We start from the raw sequence: 27,767 nt of genomic DNA on the forward strand, positions 1-27,767 counted from the left end.
CTAGAAGGGGAATTTTTCGGAAGTGGCATCTTCTTCAGAATAGTCCGAAGGCATCAGGCCTCTGAAATAAGGGGAAGGAGAAGAGAAAGAAAGCTGAAACACAAGGTTCATCTGGTAAGTTTTACAGTAGCCATTACAAGCCGGACAGTATAATAGTGTGGTTTTTTTGGCTCAAAAAATGTGAGTCTTGGTGTGGAAACGAGTCCTTGGCTGTTCCACCACACTTTCTCCTAGTGGGACTGTCAGGGAAGTCCTGACTGGGGAGTATGATTTGTTTACCTATCAGGCGTAAACTTCCAGGCACTTAGTTCATTTGGGGCTTGTTCCAGCTTGTCTTTAGTTTGTTCCAGTTCACCTTTCATTTTTAGGAAAAACAAGTTGATGGCTAGGTCTACCATTGTTGATCTCAGTTGGGCAACACTCTGCTGCTGGACTCGCTTGGGGTACTGGATTTGAGTAGTACACTCTTGCATCTCTTGTTCCTTGGTTGCTAGTTGCATTACAAGGATGTTCTCCTTGCTTGCAGACTCTTGTTGCTGCTGCTTTAGTTTTTCTTCAGACTCCCTTAAGCCAGTTACACCATTTGAGTTAAGATCTGTGTACTTTCCCTCGAAAGCCCGGACATACGCTTCCTATTGTTTCCATCTTAGAATTAATTCGTCTCGTGTCATCACTTTGAAGTCTGTCTCACTCAGACGAAACTTTTTGGGAAGAGGTTCTTTGTTGGTTATCTTGAGTCTGAGAAGTTGCCTCTCAGGCGTGGCCTCAGTCACCTGCCCGCGGCTGGGGCCCGCCGAGACAGGAAAAACGAGGGGAGCGGGCCGCAGGCTTTGTCACATTGGGGCCTCAACATGTAGTGGAGCAGCTGCACCCCTGTGGCGCACCGGGCTCAGTAGGCTCGGAGGGGGGCTGGCGAGGTCCATGAGTCACTTAGAAAAGAAACAGGCCTGGAAAGCAACAGTATCTTAATAGGGAATTGACTACAAATAATTGATTCTCATAATACTCTTTGTCTCCAAATTACTGGAGCTGCAATAGAATTATTTATTTAGGAGGGATCTCAGAGACCGTGTGATAAAACTGCATAAAGTACTTGAATTTCTTTTGTATAAGCCACTTCCTTCTTGGATCAATGAGTCACAATTACCATGAGTGTAGTGTCATGCTTGTCCTCACCAGGAACGTGAACATCTCTAAAGTGTTACATTTAGAAGATCCTACTTCAATAGCCCACTAATTTTCCACTTGTTTAAACAATTAAATTATATACTTTTGAACCACATCAATCCCTCCACTAGCCTGACTTATTTTTCATTTTTTTAACCATGTTACCTAAATTTTATTCTTACTTTTTTTAAAATTTGTGCCCTGGGTGGGGATACATTGTGAAATTTACCAAAGTTCTTACAATATATCAAATAAATCATATTTGAATTTACCCCCTCCACCATTCTCCTTTATTCCCCCCTTTTCCCAATCCTGTAATAGTTTTTACAGATATCATTTTTCCAATTACATAAATGTATACACAGTATTTGCACCATATTCACCCTCCTACACACATTCCCTACCTCCTTGCATCTCTCACTGGTACCAATCACTACCACTCCGCCCCCCTACCCCCCAACCAGGCAAGACCTGTTCTGCCTCCTGTTCTCTAATTTTGTAAAAGAAGGAAACAGATGACATTTTTGCTTCTTTAAAGGAGTTTCCCTATGTTTCTTGTGACATTTACATGTGTATATGTATTAAAACCTGAATTGGTTCATTACTATTTTTCTTCATTCTACCTTAGTCTCTTTCTTATGGTGGTCTCAACTGGTTTAAAAATTCTATATTCATTCTTGTACAGAGAGTACATCAAACTTATTCACCTTCTTAACTTCTTTCTTTTATCCTCCCCCTTTCATATATAACCTTCCATTGGCATGACCTGTTTTTCACAATATTGATTGTATTTGTATTGGGTCTATATTCCATATATGAGAGAAAACTTGACTTTTGGCTTTCTGAACCCGGCTAATTTCATTTAAGGTGATGGTCTCCAGTTCCATCTATTTACCTGCAAATGACAAAATTTCATTCTTATTTGTGGCTGAATAAAATTTCATTGGAAATAAATACCATATTTTCTTAATCCATTCATCAGTACTAGGGCATCATGGCTGTTTCCATACCTAGCTGTTATGAATAATGTTGCAATAAACATGGGTATGTAGGTGTCTTTGTTGTAACCCAGCTTACATTCCTTCGGGTGTATCCCTAGGGGTAGAATTGCTAGAATAGCAGTTTTATTTTTTAGTTTTTTGAGGAGCCTCTATACTATTTTCCATTGTGGTTGTAATAATTTACATTTCCACCAATAGTGTATGATGGTTCCTTTTTCCCTGAATCCCTGCCAACATTTGTTGGGTTTTTTTTTTTTTTGTGTATGTGTGTGTGTTCCTTATGGTAGCCATAGGTAGAACTTTAACATAGTTTTGACTTTCATTCTTTATGGCCAGTGATGTTGAGAACTTCTTCACATGTTTTTTAGCCATTTCAATTTCTTCCTTTGCAAAAGCTCTCTCTGTTCAGTTCATTTGCCCATTTCTTCATTGGGTCATTTGATATTTGGGGAGTTTAGTTTTTTGAGTTCCCTGTATATTCTGCTTATCAATCCCTTGTCAGGTGTTTAGCTAGCAAAGATTTTCTCCCATTCTGTGGGCAGACTCTTCGATTTAGAGATTGTTTCTTTGATTGTGTAGAAGCTTTTTAATTTCACGTAGTGCCATTTGTCAATCCTCCCTCTTAGTTGCTGAGCCATTTGAGTTTTATTGAGGAAGTCATTGACTATGCCTATAATTCCAGCAAAATCCCTGCTCTTTCCTGCACCAGCTTTAGAGTTTCTGCTCTTATATTAAGGTCCTTAATCTGCTTTGAGTTGATACTTATATCTGCAATTATATTCCTGGACCAACACCAAAAGTTTTCCACAATTCTAGCCATTACTTTGTAAATACTTGTTACTTTCTGTCTCTTTCTCCATTGCAATTTTAACTGAAAGCCATAACTACAAACTATGCCTATCACAATTTTCCTGATGGAAAGTCCTTTCACCCACAGACTTAATTATTGCTAAATCACTCAAAATACCCAAATATAGCAGTATACTTTTGATAGACATTAATGATTTTTAAGTTTATAGTACCACTCATATATACTCAATTATTTTCAAAAGGCTCTCTCTTTCGTAAATGAGCAAAAATACTACCCCACTTTACCTAAAACTCTAAAATTTTACTTTTGAACTGCTTTCTACCTAAGGAATGATAGAACTGGAATTTGAACTCCTGGTGCTCTGCCACTTGAGCCAGCCATTTTTATTTAGTTCTTTTATTAAAAGGGTCATGCATTTTTGTGTGGGTTGGCCTGTACCATGATCTGTGTGCCACCATGCCCAGCTCTCTGGTTTAAGATAAGTTCTTGCTAACATGTTGCTTAGACTGAAAAAGAAATCCTCCTAATCTCTGCCTTCTCAGCCACTGGGATTCCAGCTGTGAGCCACTGTGCCTGGATGAACAGTTTAAAGTATTAAATAATGAAGAGATAATTCTTGGCTTGTTCCCAATGACATTAAGAAAACACTGGATTCATATTTATCTTCCTCTTCCAAAAAAAAGTATTTCTTTCCCTGACAAAAGCTAATCATTACAAGTTGTACTCAGAAATGTACCTTCCCTACCTTCGAAAAGACTTTGCTCTAATAGTTTTTCTCTGCATCATATCAGGTTTTTCTATTTCTATTTTATCTTTCTTATCAATCTAATGTAGTGGGTGGTATCTCCTACTTGTTTAATTAAAGAGTAAAAGAAAAACAGAACAAAACAAAACTCACCTAAACCTTAGCTTTACATTTCTGCAAAGATTCAATGTTTGGGTAATTAATTTCAGAATAATTTTCTGAATACTATTTTTTTACCCAAATCCAAATAATTTTGCAACATATTATAAATTGGGTTTGCACGCACTCATACATTGAAACTGTTTTTACCAACATCACTGAGAGTCTTCATGTTTTAAGTCTGGTGGAACCTGTCTCTTATAACTCTCAGTGCCAGTGCTTCTAAATATATCTCATCACATCATCCATTGTGACCTACTTTCATTTTTGTCAAGACTGAGAATACTCATTCATGTACTTTCTTATTTTGCTTTCTATACCTAAATAATTCAACAACCTGAATAAAGTTTGTGTGATTCTCCTTATTGCTTAATCTGTAAGGTAATGATCTCAGTGTTCAATACTGTGAGTTCATGTTTTCTCTCAACATTTCCCATAGAAATAAATGTCACATATAATCTGATGCCTCAAACACATACAGAAGAATCACATAATTTATACATACAATTACAGAGGATTTATTTGCATTCATTGAATGAAATAAAAATAAAAAGAAGAAATTTAAACTTCCATTAGCAAATTATCAACTAAACATTTCCTAGTGGAAATTACTAGATGAGTTTTAGTGTTTGACTTGAGAATCTAATATAAGAAAACTGTGCTATTATATTTTCAAAATGGCAAGAAAATTAGAAGTAATTTAACACTAATTATATTGAATCACTAATGCAGATATTAAAATATATAATTTAGAATCTAAGCTATTATCTTGTTACAAAAACATAGCTAATTGTCAAATTCTGAATAAAACAATGTAAGTATAATTAGCATTTTGAATAATTCCTAGAAATGTATTCTCTTGAGAAGTGATTATTATGTTTCTATTGTCATCAATAGTGTATAAATTTGAGAAATCAGTATAGGCATAGACTCTTTGATTTGATTTTCTTATTTCTGTATATATATATAATAATATTAAATATATTAGCTAATTTGAAAAAAGTGAAAATTCAATAAATTCTCATTTTCTTTGAATTGGAAATGTTTAGACATTTTCATAAATGAAATCTTACATCATTTTTATTGCTAATTATTTTTAAATTAGTAGCATCTAAGGGACAATTATTTCATATGGGATACATAGTATTATCAAAGGTAGTTATAAAATGCTATAACATACCTAATCATATGTATTCTGATTGTTTCTGTACATATATCCAGAAAAAGAGTGAAGAATGACAGAGCAGTTGCAAAAGTCTATAATTTTAATATAGCATATGTCAATAAACAATTGCCAACATGTTTTGCATATTATATTCCAGCCATAGTGGTCAGTGCTTTATGTCAGTTATCATATATGATTTATTAATCAATCCTTCAAGCTATTATCTGTCTTGGGAAAATAGCTCTTTTTGACTGTACCTGTGGACTGTGCTACATCTGGTTTCCACTTGGTCAGGCAAGATTATGGCATGGGACAATATCAAAGAGTGAAGAGAAGAATGGCATAGCATTCTAACAGCTCCATTTAAGTATGGCCATTTTGGGCTTGTTGGGTCCTCTGATTCACAGATCCTCTCAACATTGCCTTGTGTATGCAGCTCTCTCTGTAACAGTTTTGCCAATTGTCCCTTTCCAAAGTCCTTCCAGAGTTGTAGTGGCAACATCTCTGTTATTACTAGTCTTATGGAACAGGAAAATTATTGTAACAATTATGTTCACTTTTAAGATTCTAGCTTGAATAAAGTTATTTTTCTAGATTAATACAGCCACATATAAAAGCAACAACTTAATTTTTTTCTAATAATCATTTGATCCATCATTTGTTGGAATTTTTTAATATCTATTTTGCAAATGGCTTGTCACCCAACTGGTAGGATTTAAAACACTTAGTCTGTCATGAAATAAGAAGATTTAATGAACAATGACACCTACATAGATAATTTTCTCTCTCTCTCTCTCTCACACACACATACACAAACTTTCTACAAAATTACAATATTTTGAAGTTATAGAATTATTTTTAAAAGTTTCTAACATAAAAAATTCATTGAAAATGGACTGCATTGATTGCTCTAATTTGTCCAGTATTATCACTGAAATGGACTCAGAAGTGACGAAATTTGTCAATTGATTAAGGTTTTCTTGTGACTTTTATAATAAACTGACCTGAACCATGATAAAGGAAATGATTACTTTCATCCTTTGCTGATAAGAGCAGGTGTTAGAAAAGTATATGGATGCTGCAGGGAGAAGAGTGTGGGGGTCTCAGCAGAGGTCACAGAGCTGGGGGACTTCACTAGAGACTGCCACTATGTAACAGGGTCCTTCCTTCTCTGAACATATGGGACTCTTAACTCCTTCTTGTGGAGTTGTCAATAGGTAGTCTTTTTCCAAGATCCTAACTTCCCTCTGGATTTATAAATAAATAAACAGAATATGGCTAATTTTCAAAAAGGATAAATATCCCTAAATACCATGCATGACTAAAAGTTGAATTCTATCTGAAGATAACCAAAATGCTAAAAGTATCAATGTGTTTCCTGATAATCAATAATTAAAAATAAGATGAACTAATAATTTCGATGCATAATTTCTCTGCTTGCTTGTGTCTAGAATCCAGACAAAATCATTGCTTTCTGGACTGCCCTGCCTGTGCCTGGTGATAGGTCTTCTCACCATCACTCTGCATACATGGGGAGGAAATACGAATTTCCCTTATTTCTCATATCCCATATCCTACTGTAAGACCTACTGAAAGTTCAATGAAAATACAAGTGTTTAAAATGCAAATGGTAGTTTATATTTTTGCCTGAGTCTTTGTAACATCTAGAATCCAAGCCCTTTAAGCCATCTCCTGTTCATACATTTGCACCAATATATACTCAACCTTGGAGAACAAATTAATTGTTTTCATCGTAGGCTATGATTGAATTTTGATATCAACTTTCCCCAATGTAAGACCCAATCATGATTCATAAAATGCCCTTTCCTTCTCTTATTCCACACTCTCTCCCTGGGTATCATAAATCATATCTAAAAAAATTATCCAAACTATTGTATCTCTGCTCTAGACGTTCACAATCCTTTCAGTGAGTTTTAGGATTATGTGTGAAAGTTTGTATTTAATAATTCCACTTGAGGACCCAAATGTTCCTTAAGCTAACTGTCCAAATATATCACAATAGTCTTACTTGTTTTTGTTTTCCTTGGTTTTAGGGTTTGAATTCAGTGCTTAGGTAAGCACTTTACAAACTCAAGAATGTTTTAGTTAATTTTCGGATAGGATCTTGCCTGAGGCTGCTCTGGAACTGCAGTCCTTCTATATATGCATCATGCAAAGCTGGAATTACAGACAAAAGCAAACATGTCTAGCTGGTTTGTTGAGAGCAACTTATGCTTACATTTTGCCCAGGATGGCCTTTAGCCATGACCCTCCTGTTCTAGCATCTGCAAATTAATAGTGAAAGAAAACTGTCCAAGAAGAAATGATTTTGGTAAGATTTCCAGCTCAAGAAGTCAGAAGAGTGATATAACACGGAGAGCCTACTTTATTTTTTAAAGTATGTAACTATCATCTTTCCTATTACAAAAAGCATTAATAAGAGTCACCCTTTATATTACATACTCCTACACTCAGCTACCAAATTCAAAAAGTGGTCTGTTTTACTTTTGAGGCCATTAATTTTTCTTCATTCCTTCATACTACTACAGTCTTAAAACTACCAATGTCCCATAGGTAACTTTAATTTCCAGTTAACTTGCTTCATTTAATCTTGTCTGTACCTTCTTATTTTAGATTTTACTCAGTTATATAAACAATTACTGGTTTAAAACAATTAGCTTATTCAAAGCAAAGTATCTGTAAGAAAGATATGTTTTTCTTGAATTGAACTACCCAAATAAGTTATTTTTTACTTGTGTGCATGAATGTTTAGAGCTCAGTAATTGTTAAATAACAGAATGGTTTAAATAATGTGTTTCAAGTCCAGAGCAATCTGCTTTGGGTTTGATAACCCACTTGTTTGCTCTAAAACTTCCATTAAGTGACTTAACAGTTCAACACTTTGGCTTGCTCACACACAATGGTTGAGGGGACTAAATAAGAAGGCAAATAAAATGCATAGCCCACATTGCATGGCATACTATCTGATTCATGATTTTTGAAGATGCTATTATTATTATTATTATTATTATTATTAATTTTAAATGTAAATTGCTGACAAAGCTTATGAATATAGACCTACAAATGCAGTTTTCCTTTTACCTAAAGCAACAAAATTTCTTAGCCAATTAACTCCCAATCATTTTAAGGAAATCAAATTTGAGAATCAATTTGAGTATTATTTTCAACATTTATATAAAACCTGAAATTTTATTTTGCAACATTTAACTATGATGTGAAATCCCACTCACTGTAAGAAACTACCTTAAATTTCTACAATGCTAAGTCAGTTTAAAATGATTCTGTGGTCAAACATTATCAACACAAACTTAGTAGAAAGTGTATGGAAAGTCTATGTATTCTATAGACATATGGCATAGTGCTTTTTCTCTCACACTTCCCTGAAAATTTGATGGATATTTGCTGTTCTTGACAACTGAGCACTTGGAGAAAATTAAATCCAAAGAATGTTGAAAGTGTGAAAGCCTTCGATCCCTAACCTGTTGTAAAAACCTTCAAATACTTTCAACTATATTTTTCTTGAGACTATTTTCTGGAGTTGACCAGTTCATTTTAAGCACTCTATATATTAGTTAAAATCTACCAAAAATCTTTGGTAGAGTTTTGGGAAAACAATTTATTTGACTAATTTAGTTGACATTTTCTTCATTGAATTCTATCAGTTTTTCACTCTAGAGTGGGAAAAGACACATTCCTTATTTTTAATTACTATCAAGGCACTAATGTACCACTGATGATTCAAGAAAATTTCAAATATACATAATAATTTCTGCCACTATTAGTTAATCATATTTGCATACATAGAGCACTAGAATTAGGCAAGTATTACGACATTTTTCTAGCATACATTCATTAAATAAATAAATAAATCTAATTTGAAAGTCAAATTCTTTCTTTCTGCATGTCTTAATGTAAAGCCTCCTCTCACACATCTCTTCTCTCTCTCTCTCTCTTTCTCTCTCTCTCATATTCTCTTTCTCACACATATTAATATAAAAAGCAGAAATAGCATCATGAATGGGCTCATGCAATAACCTTACTCTGAGATATCCAAAGCTTTCAAACCTTGAAATTATGGTTCAAATCATGTTCCTAATATATAATAATGTATTACTATGACACAAAAGTTTCACTATTCAAGTTTCAAAAGTATTTTCAAAGTCAGATGGACTATAAAGCAAATTCTTGTTTGGATAAATAAAGATAATGCAACTGTCCATCATAGAGAAAGGCAAGCTGTTTGCTTTTACAAGCATTTTAAACACATAGAAAACACACCATCTAAACAAGCCACCTGTCTCCTTATATTACTAAATACATACTAGTTATTACATGATAATTTCTTATAGCTGTTACTATTAATATTATTTTATCTATATGAGATGCATTTTCTAGGTAACTTATGATGGTGTATGTTTTATGTACATATTTCTGTATTATAAATATGCCTTTTTTATATTATCTTATATTACTTACTTTCTCTTAGATGTGTGTCTCTAGCTAACCTAACTATCTAGTTAGTAACTTAACAATACAGATTAGAATGGAAGGGATGCACTAAGCATCTAAATTTATATAACACAATAAAGACTTAGAAAATTACCATCAACCCATCCTTTGAACTGGCATCCAAGTGTAGGCAAAGAAGTCTGGCATTGTTTATGTCAACATTGTATATGTTGTTTACTCATTGTTTCTTTTGAAATTATTTAATATTTAAATTTTTTCACACATAAAAAGCTTATATTATAAGTGATGAAATTAATAGTTATGAAGCATATGTTCATATTAACCTATCTTTTAATAGTAAGCAGAGAGTATTACCATAATAATTTCATATAAATTAAATAATGCATGACGTATATATCATATGATTATGTTCATAATATGACTTTCTTGATTTTTTGTTTGAATACTTCTTTTAAATAAAAAGTTATTTTTTATGTCTTAGAATAAAATTCACATAGTTATATATATTAACTTTCATGAATTTTAAGGAAACACTAAAAGGGGACAAATAAGTTGATACTGGGTCAGAATCTATAGTTTGTAAATTTTAATCAAACATTTTTTTAAAAGTACAGTATAATATATAGAAATTTACAAATCCTAGAGGACAAGGTTTTACATGATTGAATCTTGCATGATTGTATTTCAATCATTTAAAAACATTTTTAAATTTTTAGACAATATGTAGAATATTTTATCAAACCAACATTTCTAAATTTATTCATCTGCTTCAAATATAAGTTCTTGAGACCTCTCACAATATTTACTTGAGTTATTGATCAATTCTGTAGCACACAGAAAATTCAGACTTGCATTTTCCACCAAATTACAGATAAAACCAAAATATAGTTTCAAAAGAGCTATATCCTGAAAAATGATCATGGATCTGTAGTAACAATTAAGGAAACTTATTTCCTTAACTGGGAATATGGGCCACTTTAACTACAAAGCAATCCACTTTTTGTTATACATCCTGTAAAATTTAATGTTTAAAACTGTCTCATTTGCATATAATGTGTATCAAAGGGTATACTAATCATTACTTAATTTCAAGTTGTTGATTTTACAAGATATACTTAATTGCTCACTACACAAAATCTCACTGAAAAAGCATGAGAAATACAAATTGAGGGGGAATCTATAAGAAGTTATTAATAGATGACTTCCTTTGCACCATCCATAGCTGAATGCAAGACTATGGAGTTTCAACTTAAGAGCAGGCATCCTGCTATCCTGAATTGAGTCATGTAAGCCTCTGATGTTCTCCACTGCAGGAGTTGTGGCTGAACATGGGTGGTATCAGACATCTGGGACTGTGCTTTCTTATAGGCTATGAAAAATGGTCCCCAAAAGGAAATCATTCCAATTATAGAAGGGACATGCAATGAAGGTATTTATCAAATGAAACATACTTGTCACAACATAGAGTGGGATGACAAATATTTCCTTTTCTCTTTGACACCAATAATTCAAGGACAGACTTAAAGCAGATACAAGCAACATAATATGATATTAAACATGAAGGATGCAGTGGATTTGTGGAGTGGTACACTTAAAACCTAGAAAAAGATTTAAGAAATTTATTAGACAGAATTTGTAGGAATAACATTTAAAATTAAATTGTCTACAATTACTAAAAAATTCCTTTAAAATCACTTTTACTACACTTACCTATTTAGAATCATAATTCTGCTGGGTATTGAGGGGGTGGGGGCAGGGGGATGAAATGACCCAAGCCTTGTATGCACATATGAATAATAAAAGAAGAAAAAGGAAGTTATAATTAATAATAATATTGATTCCACAGAAAAAGATTAACATAATTTCATATGCAATGATATTATGGAAGGATAAGCATACGTAAGTGGGGACATAGATATGAAGCTAGAAAGTGCATAATTAACTAAGAAAATAATAAAAAAACTTATGTCAAAACTCATTAATGTACCTGTGATTCTACTTCAGAGAAGAGATTTAAAGTTGTAAAGAAGCAAACCTGAGCTGATATTCTCGTGTAATGCAAAGTTAGAATCTACCTTAATGAACAAGCAATTTATTTCCTCTACTTCCAGGAAAGTTGATTTATTATAGTTTGGGATATTATTATCTGACACAGGGGGCTCTCTTCCCTAAGGTTATGACCATTTCCCCAAGTCAGCCTGTAGGCACTGACTAACCAATGGGAAGGTAAAAAGTCTCTGTCCCCTTTTGTCACTTTGACACATTTCTGAAACACCATTTCAGCTTCAGAATAGCCTTCGGAACAAGTGTTGACATATATTTTAGGGAATTCTATAAAAGAGATTTGGATTTTCTCCCCTATTAAAAAAATTCAACTATTTGTGTATTCCAGTGTAGACTAACATTGCATGTGTATAGAATATATTTACTCTACAACAGTTTAAATCCAATACTGTATTATTTACTACTGGTGCTGCTGGGAGCTCTATCAGTGGGTTCTTTGTCTTTGCCATGATCTTACCCCTTTTTATTTGAATGCTGCTTTATTTTCTGGTACAACCAGATGCTTTGTACATTGTAATTTAATTAAATTTATATGCCTTTCTGAATTCTATCTTAGAATTCTGACTTTTTGCTAGGCTTTTTTTTTTATAATTGACAAACATTGAGTTTCATTGTTTTTGTTATAAGATTATGTTTGGACAAATGAAGAACTTCATGTATCCATCACTGAAATATTATACAGATTAGATCTATCCCTTGAAAGTTTCCTGTATTCTTCCCTTAGTCAAACATGATATTTTCCAAGACCCATGGCAACCACTGATCTATTTCCCATGCTCATAAAGAGAAATGACTGATGTTCTTCCATGTAGACTTTTAGGTCCCCTTTCACTTAGAAAGATACATTTTAGATTCATTAAGTTTGTTGATTAATAGCTGATTTGTTTTAACCATTGAATAGCATTCTATTTTATGAATATATGTAGGTTTTATTTTTTTATCATATTACTCACTGAAGGACAACTTGGGGGCTTGTTTCTCTGGTTATGAATAAAGCTGCTATAAAATTCATTTGTAAACTTTTATGTGGTAATAATTTTCAAATTGGTTGGATAAATATGCAAAACCATGACCACTGGACTGTATGATAAGTCTATGTTTCATCTGACAAGAAACTACCACAGTGTCTTCCAGAGTGGCTTCACCAATTTGCAGTTCTACTTACTTATAATGATAGAATTTCTGTTGCTCTGCACACTCATCAATATTTGTTGCTGTCAGTGTTTTGAGTTTCAGCCATTCTAATACATGCATAATGGTTACTTCTTGATTTTTAATTGGTATTTCCCTAAGGAAAAAATATGTTCAGTACCATTTTATGTGCTTATTCCCAGTTCAGCTTTAAACGTCTTCTTTGATGACTCTTTCTTGTGTTTGTCACCTGTACCATGAGTAGTCTGAAGCAGCAGCATACCAATAGCTCTTTTTTGGTTCTTACTGGCTCCTGGGAATCCAGAATATGGAGGATCCTGTCAGAGAAGCCTGTTACCTACCCCCAATAAGTCTGAACATAAGAAATGCAATTCAGTCTCCTCCTTCCCTAGACAAAAGCTGACCACGTAATGTTACCTCAGAATTATGTAGTTCTATGCTGAAAGGGGAAAATATAGAGAACATTGTCAAAATTTTCTACCCACTGGCTTCAATACTATTGGTTTCCTAGTCATCCATGCAGTGACCTCTTCATTGGTTTCTGGATTTCTTTCCAAAGGTAATTGATCCATTCATTGTTGCTTAACAGCTTACTAGTCTATCTCATTCTGATGTCCCAAATTATTAAAAAAAAAAAAAACCTGGGCTTTGTTGTCTCATGCTTGTAAACTTGGGTGGCTGAGATGAGAAGAATATCGTTCTAGGTCAGCCATAGCAAACAGCTTGTGAGACCCACACTTTACAATAACCAGAGCAAAATGGACAGGAGGTGTGGCTCAAGTAGTAGAACTCCTGCTTTGCAAACATGAATCCCTAAATTCAAGTCCCAATCCTTTAGAAAAAACTGTATCATGTAACCATGTCCTTGATAAAATATAAATTATAATTATTAATTATAAAATTTAATGTATAGTCTAGCATTGAAATTTGTTTCCAAATGTATAATGTTTCAAATATAGCCTAATATTGCCCCATCAAAACCTATACATCAGACAGAATCAGATACAACTTAGAAAACCAAATATTTTCCCAAAACATTTTTATTTCAATCTCTTTAGTTTTGCCTTTTTATTCTGCTTGAATAAACCTTCTATACATTGTTCCGTCATATTATTTTTAGTAATTTGGAGTATATGGTATTTGAAACTATTTTATTAACATACACAACCACATCAAATCCCACTCTGCTTTTAGTATACCATGGGTCTTACAATTGCTTTCAAATATTTTTTTTCACAAATCTCAAATGACTTAAAAATTTATATTCTTCTCACACAGAGTTTCATCCTGAGAGCCCAAATTTTTAAAAGATAATATAAAAGTAAGATAATATTAAATTCTTATAAGAATCTTACACTGAATCTTAAATTCAATAAGATGTGTAATACTGGATACATGAAATACAACATAGATAAACACTATTGCATTCATATTTATCTAATGGGCACAGATATTACAGAAATTCTTACCTACCATCACACATTCAAAATACAACAAAAAGTTACTTTCTAATCAAAAGCACTTATAATGCTTTTTGTCTTCTTTGTTTTAGAATAACACACTTTTTTACTTGTGATTATTTTGGTGATCACCATCAATTTATTATTACAACTGACACATATGTAAATTTCTATTCGATTTTTCTTATGCTGTATGTCTTTATAATATTAAAATTTGGCAGATTTGTTACAGTAACAACTGTTATTGTGTGATTTTTAGAAACAACAACAACTTATACTTGAGGATTTTATTTTTATAAAAACAGTAATTTCAGTGCCAAGCACAAAATACGTGCTTTATCACTTTAACTCAAACACTTTGGATCATAATGAAAAAGATTATACAAAATAGTTTAGTTTAGTTTTACATGCACAGAAAGTACTTTTAGAATAATCAATGTAATATAACTAACAAAATTGTTATTTTTCTGCTATTAATAATTTTACTACATAAACTTTTCATTTCAAAATTTTAAGTTGCAGTCATAATTGATCAATTGAAAGGCATTATAAGCCACAGGATACAGTATTCATATGGGTATCTAACTACACAGACATCTGTTAGGTAATGAATCCATGCATAAATATTTCATCAAATTGATTTATAAGTTACAAGGAGAACAATCTTATGACCCAGAATGTGAAATGTACAGTCAGTGTAGAGGACATACAGAAACCATACATTATATCGAAATTACTGAGCACAGATATAAAAACAGGAGGAACATTTGATAGAAAGCAATTTAAATGTGATACATTAGGACATAATTTAACTGGAGAAATATTTATATGAAAACATACATGAAACCAGACAATCTAGTGAACTGGACACTTAAATGAACAATGTGTGAGATGCTAATTCTTTTGCTTTTTTCAGAAATCTGAGCTCTCCTCTCTCACCTAAATGATTAGAACTGCCATTTTTGTAATCACTACAGCAAAATATATTGAACATAAAGGTAATTGTTCCTATTCTTTGGGATATTACATATCTAAATATATTTGCTGTTCTATGTTACAGAAAATTTTATTTTAATAAAAAGTATATAAACAAAGGTAAAGCAAAATGTCTAAAGAGACCCATTTAAAAAAGTCAGTCTGTTCAAAATGGCATAGATTTGCTGCTCCCTGTGCTTCCTCATTTTCTGCAGTCCATATTCCACTGTGAACCATGGAAATAAAAAAATTGTACCCTGAAAAACCTGAAGATGCAAGATGGTGAGAAAACCCCAGAGTAATATAAACACAAAGTAAACCAAATATGACAGATCATAAGTTAAATTCTAAAATTTAGGCTGCATAAAAATATCTTGACGGCAGGATATTTCATCTGAATTTCATTTCAGTGTAGTTCTTATGTGAACCAATGGAATCTCGAATGAAATAGTATAACATTCACACTTTACCAATGAAGAGGACATAAGGTGTTCTCTGATTAAAGGAAACTAAAATAATTTATTGCCATTTATCAACAGCAGAATAGTTAAAATTTTAAAGACTTGCTATACAACATAAAAACGTGCTAAAAGATGGAGTTTTGGAATATCAGCCTGGACAGAAAAACAGAAAAATGAAGAAATGCAAGTAAATACAATATTTAAATGATTTGTGACAATTGAAACAAAAGTATAACAATGTTTGTTGCAAATGATAATATTGAGAAACTTGAGAAATTAAAGAGCTAAGTGAAAGTAAGATTTCTGCACTTCGCTTACTATTGTAAAATACTGAAAGTAGTAGATTGTACTAGGTTACAAATGTATATTGTAATACCTAGACCAACCACTGTGCAACTAAACAAAAGAACACAACTTTATCAAGACAGGATTCTAAAAAGTCTACATGTTACTATACAAAGACAAGAAAAGAGAACAGAAGAAAGAAAATAAAAATAAATAAATAAATGGCTGTCAAAAAATCAATTATGCTAAACACAGTTGATGAAAGTGTAGCAAACAGAGGCAGAGATTGATAGAATAGGTTTTTTAAAAAATAAAAGCAAACATGAAAAGAAACAACAAAAATTATCTTTTTTAAGTAGAATCAATTCAAATTTTGAAACATCTGTAGGCTAAAATGATATACCATGTAAATATTTATTACAAAGAAAAAACAGGAGGTGTTACATTAATGTCACATCGAGTGATTGTAGACCAAAAATAATTACTACAAGCTAAAGGTCTTCAATGAACAATAGAGATTTCTTCAAGCACTGAAGATAAAAATATAAACTGGCACAACTTTAGAGAGAACTTGACATCAGTGATTGACATACAAGACAGTATACTGAATCTGCTACCTGAGTAAAATCATAGGCTGACAGCATGTTGAAACAGGAAATTACAATTCGTGTCTTGTCTAGGCAGATATACACAGAAAGAAAAAACGGTGCATAATATTTTGGAACCATCTATGCATTTTTATAATGAAAATAATTAGAAGCTGTTTAAACAAAATTTCAAAAATCTAAAGATGCATAAGTTTTTACTAAAACCCTTCAACTATGAATGAATGTTATAGGGATAATACCCCATTCCTTTCTCTGTATACTATTACTGCTTAGTCACTTATCCTCATAAGACTCACTGCTGAGGAACAGGAAGGCAGGTAGAAGCAAGAGCAGGAAGTTGAAGAGAAAGTTGGAAGAGGAAGGAAGGAAGTGAGGAAAGAGGGAGGGAAAGAGATGAAAAGGAGGAGGAGAAGGAAGATGAAGAAACAAATATAATAATAGGAATAACCACAATATTGAGTTGTGAAGAAATGCTAAATGGCACACCCTGCCAAGATTTAAGGCATGGTTAAAGCTTTAATTTTTAAATTGAATAGATATTTGTTTAAATCACCTTGTCCAAAGCCAGATTTATGTGAGGAACTATAAAAATTCAACCAAAAGTATGCCGGGGATACACTAAATGGTTAATTTCCTTGAAGCTACTTCAGACAATATTGCTATTGGCATCAACGACATAGCTCTTACTATCCAGGAGATTTTCATATATTCTGATCATTTACAATCTTACCTGTCTTCCACTCCAAGTTAATTGAACAATCATTCATCCTTCAATCCTCTTTTGATGGTAAAATGCATTGTTTCTCTAACACACAAAAGCCTGCAGACACATACACACATCTTGTTTACAGTAAAATTCATAGCATGCTTTTTGTTTAAATTCCTAAAGATATAAAATCACTTAAACTTACAGAAAATGTGTTCAAATTCTTTTTTGAAATATGGTAAAGAAGCAGGACTACACATCCCACATGTGACATTAATATTTTTACCTGAATCTATACTTTTCCCCCTCTGAAAATACTGCAGGTTAATTACTCTTATGCTAAAGTTATTATAGTCTTTTCAGCATGGTAGTCTTTTCACGGTAGTTTCTAAAAGTATGAGGAAAAATATAGTCAATGAAAAGAAAGGAAAATAAATAGACAGAAAAGAGAAGAGAAGCTCAATGAACACTCCATTTTTTTCTTAATTTACCTTCACAACATGCTATTTAGGATACAGAGACACATTTGTAACTTTAGTCCTCTACATGATATGGGAAACCCTTGGATTCCAACTAAGGGTGAACAAACGAAGCTCAATTAGTGATCTTGGTTCACACTTGTAGGTTTAACTTCCTATGCTTAGTTGTAAAGATTGTATGCATTCACCTTTTTCATACTCAATAAGCTTGCAAATAATCGACATACATTTCATTTTTCACTATGCTGGAGGAGAGCTCAGAACTATTTTTCTGGGTGATACTGAGTTGGAATCTGGAGCTATTGTATGTTTACTTCCATATGTATGTTTTTTTTCTATATTACTCAACTAGGTTATAAAGGAAGTGAATCTAGATTGCAAGATAAAATGTGCACTAAAATTAATTTTTATTTTCATTGAAATACATCTGGGTTTGCCAATATTGATGACAAAAACCACTATCAAGGATAAATTTAAATGCACTTACTAAATAATATTCAAGAAAGATATTGAGAATGTATCTCAAAAATGCAAACAAAAATACCATACATTAAGAAAAAATTTGTCTTGTGCAGTGGCTCAAGCCTGTAATCCAAGCTACTTGGTAAATGGCATTGGTGAGGAACATGATTCCAGATCAGCCTCAACAAAAAGTTTAAGAGACCCTATTTTGACAAATAAAAGCTGTGCATGTGGCAAGCACTTATCATCTCAGGTAAACTGAGAAGTATAAATAGGAGGATCGTAGTCCAGTCCAGCCTGTTCATAAACCGAGACCCCATCTCAACAGTAATCAGAGACAAAATGGCTGGAGGTGTAGCTCAAGTGTTAAAGTACCTGTTTAGCAAACTCGAAACTCTGAGTTCAAACCCCGTACTATCAAAAAAAGAAAAACAAGAAAAGAAAGAAAGGAAAAGGAAGTTTGAGGAGCATGAATATTTTTTACTCATATTGGTAAAATTTTTCATAAAATCACCCCATTGCCTATTCCAATTGTCCATTGAGCATTCCAAGAGTTATCTGAATTTCAATAACGAAATTAAGCTGAAAGTATATTTGAACAAATGTGTGCATATATATTAACAATGTGCCTATGAGTATTGGAGAATAAATGCTTCAAATGGACATTTACAAATTCTCACAGAAAGTCACTGAATAAGTCCAAATTTATTAAAGGGATAAAAGGGACACATTAGATAAGATGGGCACATGTGCTAAGAAAGACTGCTAAACTCTTAGCAATACTTTCACCTTTACCTTAAGGTACTCATTCAATGATTGCCATGCTACAACTATGATTAAATTTCACACATATTAGAAAATAGGTTGCCAAATAATTGCCATTCGATTTTTAGAAAATCTGTTGTTTTTTGAATAAGTTCCATAAATTGATTTTGCTGAATATAATAAATCATTCTAAATAAATGATCATAGAAAATTTAGATTAGAGATTTTAGCAAGTAGGTCCTATAGAAATCTATGCAATAATCTAGTAAGTATTTTTAAAATAACCATTGTTGTCTCTAAACAAAGCTTGCCTGAGGAATTAAAAAGTATGTTGTCAGGTTCTTGTTAATGGAAATACAAAAAAAAAAAAAAAAAAAAACCCTGGGTAAGATTCAATAAGTGGATTGGTAAAGAGCCTGCTTCCTGTTGTTTAAAGGTTGAGCTAGACTGATCACCATTACTTTCAGTTTTGACCTGGTTATTTACTGTGTCCCAAAATTCTCACCACTGAAGTAAAGTACATTGCATTGTGAAACCTTAAAATATCTGAAACAGTATGCTGAAAACTTCAACAAATCTTTGGAACAACTTAGAGTAATACTATCATAGTATCAAATTTTAGGAATTTGTCTCATACATTCTCAGCTCAAAGTCATAGCATAACCTAAATTGCCTTTAAATTCCAGTTAAAACTTTCAGTGAGGAAAGAAAAGTCTGATTTGAATAAAAGCATAAAAGTAAAAGCTAACTTGCATGGTATTGACAGACTCTCATTACCTGTTTGTGTTCATATAAACAAGCTTTTACAAGTGAATACTTCCCACTTAAATGTAATTTTCTTTAATCATTAGGTGGCAAATAATGAAGCATAATTTCTTTTCATAAAATAATCAAACATAACTAAAGTTTTTAAGTAATTAGAAATTATGGTTGCATGTATGGGGAAGATAGCTTCACCATACATTTTCCTTTTCTATAGTTAGTTGTGTATCCATTAAAAAAGAGATTTTCCTGACCCCATTTTCACTGGTCTGCTTTCTCTACAAATAGCAAAAGTCTAGTTATTATTAGCAGTGCCCAGTAGACCTACAGGTGAAAAGATTATTGAATATGGCATACATTTTGTTAAGAAAAGGCACAAGAGTAAAATATAGCTGCAGGGGTATTATAAAAATATGCTTTGGCTTTAAGGTAAATTGTAAGGAAATTTTTTTTCTCCTCCATTTTAATTAGGTAATCATGGGTATACTTTACATTCAAAACACTTCAAATGGTGAGGGAAACTAGTATAATTCAGCAGCTAATCATTTTTTAAATAATATTTTAAGATATTTTTGTTGGTCTCTTGAAGTTATACCACCTGGTTTGCAATTACAGAAATGCTGTAGAAAGTATCATTCTGGGACAGATGAATTACTAGAAATTTTAGTGAAGTAGGATCAAAGACTGACAGGGGGCTCAACTTCGAGGATAAAGAAAGTATAATAGGGTTGTGAAAGTTTTATTTGAGATCATTTCCTTATCTCCCAAAGACTGAATAAAACTTTTGAAACATCAGCAATCCACGGCAATCCAGTTTCCCCTGACCTGAGTTTCTATAAACCAACTGCTGAAGTTCAATAGTTTCACTTGCTGGGGTGGAGCAGGGGATGAAGAAGAAAAAGAGGAAAAAAAGTCAGTGAGCATTTTTTTAATATCAGAAAAAGCAGACTACTTTCAGAACATGGCATACATTGCTTATTTAAATTTGCTTTTAACTGAAGAAATCCTGTAGCCCTATATACCATATTCTTGTAAAAAATAACCATAAATAGAATTTGCATTAATATGTTTAATGCCAATAAAATGTATATGTTTAATAACAATTTTAACACCAATAATATATACACTTAGCTTGGTATGTATTATTTCTACAGATAAAAATTGCCTAAAATATAATATATACTACACAACACTTTATCTACTCTGTAGTAAGATCTATCAATAGACAAATCAGAATACACTTGATGAACTTCCAGACCTCCTTTCATCTTTTATTTCCCATGCAGGCACTAAAAATATGCAACTCTTTCTCACATTGGATTCATCTACTTAACTATTTGGAACAAATCTTTTGCTACAATTTCAGTTGTCTTTACTTTTTTTCACTTTATTTTGATTTGTCTCTCTCTGTATCTAAACACACACAAACACAGAAGTTTCTTCTGTATAGAAAGCAAAATAAAATAAAGTCTCTTGACTTTTAATGTGCTTCTGTTTATTGATTTCATGTTTTTGCTTTCAGGTCAGAAAACTGCAATTTGAAGATCAAATTCTACAGTCCTAAGCACTGTTTACAACACTGATCAGTTTTCTAATCATTGAATTATTACATCAATCTTAGTATACTGAACTTTTCTTGCCAAGTTCACTAAGGACACTTTGTCCTAATTTATAGGAGCAATTTTTCTGTTACAATTCAGTACCATGTGCCATTGTGTTACATTATTTCTCACCTCTTTGTTTAGTTGGATTTTTTGGCAGTTTATCCTCCTACTTCTCTGGACATTTCATTAAGCTTTTTTTTCTGAGTGTCACTTGCCCTCTGAAATTTCCTCTGTAATTTCCCCTATTCATGGCATAACTACACACACTGCTCTTACCTCAACTTTCACCTGATTATTTGCTCTCCCATCAAGGCCATATACTGACATTTATGTCTGTGTCCCATTTCCAAAATTTGAGGCTTTCTAACTCATAGACCCTTCTGCCATTTTAATTTTGAAATCCTCATGGATTTCAAGACATTTTATGGATAAATAACATTGTATCATCGCTATTGTTAACTGAATGTGAACCATTTATCAGAAAAGCTTATTTAAAATATTTTTTAATAACTAGCACATACTCTAAACTGACTTGTCTTTTATCTCTCAAATCATGTTTAGAATCCTGTAACAACCTCCTTGTTTTATTTTGTGACTTGAGAGAATAAGAGCTTATGCTGTATTTTTTATAAATATTGAAACATAAATAGAAATGCACCAAGAGTCTGGTCAGATAACAGTCATATTGTCAGCTCTCAGTATCCACAGGTTTCACACCTACAAATTCAACCAACCATGTATTGGTACCATACCAAAAGAGTGACTATACTGAAAAAATTGTGTATTTTTTCCTTCTCAATATTCCTTAAAGTTATCCACATAGTTTTTACATTATATTATGTATTTTTGGGAATCTAGAAATTATTTTAAATAAAAACTTACAGTATGATATGCATATGTTATATGCAAAAATTGTGCCATATTATAGAAGACATTTAAGTATGGAGAACCAAATCTCCTGAAGCAACTTAAATAATTTTACAATTAAGAAGGAATTTCCAACTGTAAGAAAAGAAAGGAACAAAGGAAAGAAGGATGGAAAGAAAAAGGAAGGAAGTAAGGGAGGCAAGGAAGGAAGAAGTGGGGAAGTAGGGAGGGAAGAAGGGAGGAAGGGAGAAAATCCTGCTCTAATAGCATCTAACCCTGACAAGAGTGTCCATAGAACCACTTGGCTGTTATTTTCAGTTGTTACAATTTCCTGTTATTTTCAGCTGTTACAGGTACTTGTTAATGCTTATTGAAAAACAAGCATAGTTTAGAATTTTTGGTAAAAGCCATGAAATTAAATCCCATAATGAGCATCATTATCATTTCAAGGATAATTTCTATATTGCTTCATGAAGGATGCTATTTGCTAAAGGCTTTGTAATTTACTTTTAGCTGGAGAAAGAGGAAGTGAGTTTCATTGTTTGAAGCCACTGGCAATCACAAATCACATCTCCTTCACCTAAACTGGTCCAGGATTAAACTGACAAAATGTTGTTATTATGGAATTGAATTTTAAGCCAATCTAGTTTCCTCCTTTTTTTTTTTTTTTCAGTAAGTTAGTTCCATGAAAATCATATGGCTCAGTGAGAAAGGAGAATGAAAGCTTAGAGGGAAACCAGGTAAGATCACATTTGGACCCAGGAGGCAGGAAAATATCTAGGTAATAGTGGAAAATCATCTAGAAACTATGAAATATATTTATGTACATAAGATAATAGCAAACCATTAAAATCAATTAATTTTTACATATATTAATGTATTATTTCTTTCAAAAAATCTTTGAATGATATATTTTCATTCTTATTTTATAGATGAGAAAACTGAGGTATAAAGAATTAGAAAATTTGCCTAGAAATTAACAACTCTTTAATACCAATTTTCAAACACATGCAATAGGATCTATAAAATGAATAAAATATTTAAGAGATTTTTTGAGTTTAATATCCTTGGCATATACAATCTATTAGAATAATTGATTCAATATAAGGAAATGATTTAATAAATTATAATATAATTCACGATTTTATACTTTGAAGCCATTAAAATCAGTGTAGTTGATCTTGATTTGAAAATAGTACATTAGTTTCCATTTTTGGGGTATTGAATACAGTACCTTGTTCATGCCAGATTAGCACTCTATCACTTGAAGAATGTCACCAGCACTTATTTTTTTTTTTTTTTTTTGAGATATGGTCTTGATAACTTTGCCTGGTGTGCTTGGAATTCTTCATTTTTCTACCTCCACCATGCCATGCCCAACTCATTTATCAGAGTTTTAGATGAATCTTTAGGATCACACTAATTACTGGTCTCTTTATGCCTAAATTCTCTTCTGTCTCTCTTATCTAGTGTTGATTTGCTTAGGTAGTATTAAACTTTTTTAGTGTTGGCTGTCTTGTTTACATGTAGATAGTCAAAGTTTAACCAATACTTCAATAAACCTACACATAACTGGACATTATACTAGAAAACATATTTGATAAATTTATATCTGAAAATTTTCTGTTTTGTGAGTGGGATTTCACCATGATTTGTATCATTAAACATAAATATTGAGCCTAGCTCAGACTGTAATACTAACTACTCAGGAGACAGAGATCAAGAGGATTGAGGTTTGAAGCCAGTCCAAGCAAATAATTCTCAGACCTTATCTCAAAAAAAAAAAAAAAAATCACAAGAAAAGGACTCATAAAGTGGCTGAAAGTGTAGGCCCTGAGTTCAAGCCCCAAACTACAAAAAAAATTATAATTAAAACAGAAAAAGAAAACAAATTTTGATCATTTTGGAGAATGTGGAAGAGAATAAAATCTGTAGACTCAGAGCCTGCTTTTATTAATGTAGGTAGGTTCCTTACAAATAAACTGATTAGAGAGGAAATCCAAGATGGCTACCAGAACACAGCCACAGACCTTCTGACTTCTGTGATCCAGGTACTTTGATAAGAACCTAGAGACATGCTTGACTGAGGTAAAGTGCCAAGGAGAGATGAAACATCAGCACTCTGAAACCCTAATTCATGGAAGACTTCTCCATGCCATCATATACTAAAAGAATAGCCAGTGCTGCACACCAAGCCCCACCCCATAGGCCCACAGAGACACTGCTCCACTCACCATGGGATTGCCAATCCTCTGGCCTTGCTCTTTTGCCAGCCAGGGCTGTGCCACCCCAAACTCCCATCCCTCAGACTCACACAATCTCCCTCAGACAAGTAATTAAGGATGAGGATCCACAGACATTTGTGATCTCCACCAGGCCATGCCCCCAAACCTGCACAGGCCTGCATGATCTCTGCTCTGCCAGCCACATCCCCAAGGCCTACATGCCTGAGATACACACATGCATGATCTCCGTTCTGCTGAACCGGGCCCTCCAGGCCTGCACAAGACCACATGATCACCACTAGGCCCACATGATCACCCTGAAAGAAGAAATTCTACAAGTAATTAATGAGAATTTCATAGAGATGCTACTAGACATGGTCAACCAAAATGTACAGGAGGCACTCAAGAAATTCCAAGACAACAAAAAGAAAGAATATGAGAAAATCCAGAAACAAATAAATGAAATCATAGAAGCACTAAAGAAATGCCAAACTGAAACTGAGACCATCAAAAACAGAGAGATAAATGAATTAAGGGCAAAAATTGACAATATTAAAGAGGAAGTAACACATAATATGGAAAACCTCAGAAAAAAGAATGAAACAGAAATAGAAAACAAAATGGAAGGCCATTCCAGCAGAATAGAGCAAACAGAAGACAGACTCTCAGAACTTGAAGATGAAATCACAATTAAAGGAAAAACACAAGAACTCTCAGTTAAACAACTCAAGACCTGTGAAAAGAAAATGCAAGAACTCACAGACTCCATCAAAAGACCAAACCTGAGAATCATGGGCATTAAAGAAGGAGAAAAGGTGCAAGCAAAAGGAATGTATAATATATTCAACAAAATAATAACAGAAATCTTCCCAAATCTAGAGAAAACTATGCACATTCAGGTACAGGAAGCCTCCAGAACACCAAACAGACCTGAACAAAATAGAACTACCCCACGACATATTATTATTAAAACAACAAGCACAGAGACTAGAGAAAGAATATTGAAGGCTGTAAGAGAGAGAAAAAAAATAACATACAAAAGCAAACCCATCAAAATTGCAGCAGACTTCTCAATGGAAACATTAAAAGCAAGAAGATCATGGAGTGAGGTCTTCCAGGCACTGAATAAAAATAACTTCAATCCTAGGATATTCTACCCAGCAAAACTATCATTCAAAATAGATGGAAAAATAAAAGTCTTCCATGATAAGCAGAAACTAAAACAATATATGACCACCAAGCCACTACTACAAAAGGTTCTGCAAGGAATTCTGCACACAGAAAATGAAAGCAAACAAAACCATGAAAGGGCAGGCAAGACCAAACCACAGGAGAAGAAAAGGCAAGAAAGTAGAGAGTAACACTGATTCAGCTGCACACAATCAAACTCTTAATCAACAAAGACAACTACATGACAGGGATCACCACATTACTTTTCCATACTAAAGCTAAATGTTAATGGACTAAATTCCCCCATCAAAGACATTGGCTGGCAAACTGGATTAAAAAAGAAGATGCAACAATCTGCTGCCTACAGGAAACCCACCTCATTGACAGAAATAAGCACTGGCTTAGAGTGAAAGGCTGAAAGAATAGTTACCATGACCCTGGTCCCTGAAAATAGGCAGGGGTAGCAATACTTATCTCAGACAAAGTAGACTTCAACCTACATTGATCAAACGAGATAAAGAAGGACACTACATACTAATAAAAGGGGAAATACACCAAAAGGAAAAAACAATTATCAACTTATATGCACCCAATATCAATGCACCCAATTTAGAATGTAACACATCTGGACAGGAAAGCAATGCGAGTAAACTCCCTGTATAGCTATCCTTACTCAACTAGCAAAAACCCTTGGTCCTTCCTATTATTGCTTAAACTCTCTCTTCAACAAAATTAGAGATAAGGACAAAATAGTTTCTGTCTGGTAGCTAGGGGGTAGGAGGGGGCAGGGGAGAGGGAGGAGGTGGGGGGAAGGGGAGAGAAATGACCCAAACATTGCATGCACATATGAATAAAAGAAAAATAAAGAAAAAAATGATTATATATCTCAGTAAGCAATAGACATGAATTATTCTACAAATCTGAAATTACATCATTTTAGCACATAGACCTATACTAGCCTTATAATTACTCTTTGGTAAGATTTATGTTTTCTTTTGCTATTTACTTTGAGTAATTTTATTGAGTAATTTACTTTGATTAGAACTTAATTTTAAGCATTTTATTCTGAATAAATACTTTCTTATGAGAAATATTATCTGTTTCTTCTCTTAACACTCACAATTCTTTGCATTGTGTTTATGTTAACAGAAAGAGACCTTAGTAAATTTTAATAAAAAACTTTGTCTAAAAAATAACTTTGTCTACCATCCTTTCTTGATGTTTTTATGAACATTTATTTGGGATTTTTAAGAGTCTTAATAACCTATTGAGTTAGATTTGATTTTGAATTTTTATGCAATATGTTCAATAGCTAAAACAGGTTCATTTTTATTTTTTCAGAGGGAACTGTATATGCTATTCTGTACTATTTTATTCATTGCTTTGTAAGGCACTATTTTTATTGGTTTTAATTATGTTATTAACATATTAAATCTATTATAGTTTATTAATTTATTATAGCATATATATATGCTATATATCAGTCAGTAAACACACAGCAAAAGGAGAGACATACATTTGAGTGACTATAGTCTTTAAACAAATATGCATATATATATATGTTTAGTAATCTATTTATTTAGCAAATATTCATGTGCTTAAAATATTCATTTTGTCTGGGTACTGTTTTTAGTGATTTAGTGTTTTATACTAACTTACTTAATCCTTACAAATTCATAAGGTAATTAATGATTTCATAATGAGGAAATGGTCAATGGAAGTCACTGATGTAAAATAGCTACCACTGCAGTGCTGCAGGCATAGTGGCAGACTGAGAGATCAAACATGGAATTTTAGTTCCAGAGTTCATCCTTTTCAACACATAGCTTCTTATCCTTAAGCTGGGTTGAAATATTTTGAGACAATAAATTTTGTAACCTCAGTTCCTAATTCATTTTACTTATCTGTCCTCTAATTTTAGTCATATTAGGATGCTACTGAAAAATTGCTCCCAATGATCTTTTCTTTTTTTTTTTTTTTTTTGAGACAGGGTCTCACTATGTAGCCCAAGCTGACATTTAACTTGCAATCGTCCTGCTTCAGCTTCCTGTGTGCTGCTATTACAGAGATGTGCCACCATGCCTGGCTTTTTAACCTTTAAATAAGTGACCTTTTTTTCTTACCTCGAACTGTGACTGGATGACTCCTTGGGAAGGATTATGGTGCAGAAGTTTGGTGCCCAT

At 32.9% G+C, this 27,767-nt stretch overlaps 1 pseudogene; it reads right to left on the reverse strand.

Moving 5' to 3' along the window:
* On the reverse strand, window positions 1-27,767 carry LOC109677395 (pre-mRNA-splicing regulator WTAP-like; annotated as a pseudogene).

This window comes from Castor canadensis, chromosome 10 (genome assembly GCF_047511655.1).
Source record: "Castor canadensis chromosome 10, mCasCan1.hap1v2, whole genome shotgun sequence".
Lineage (NCBI taxonomy): Eukaryota > Metazoa > Chordata > Mammalia > Rodentia > Castoridae > Castor > Castor canadensis.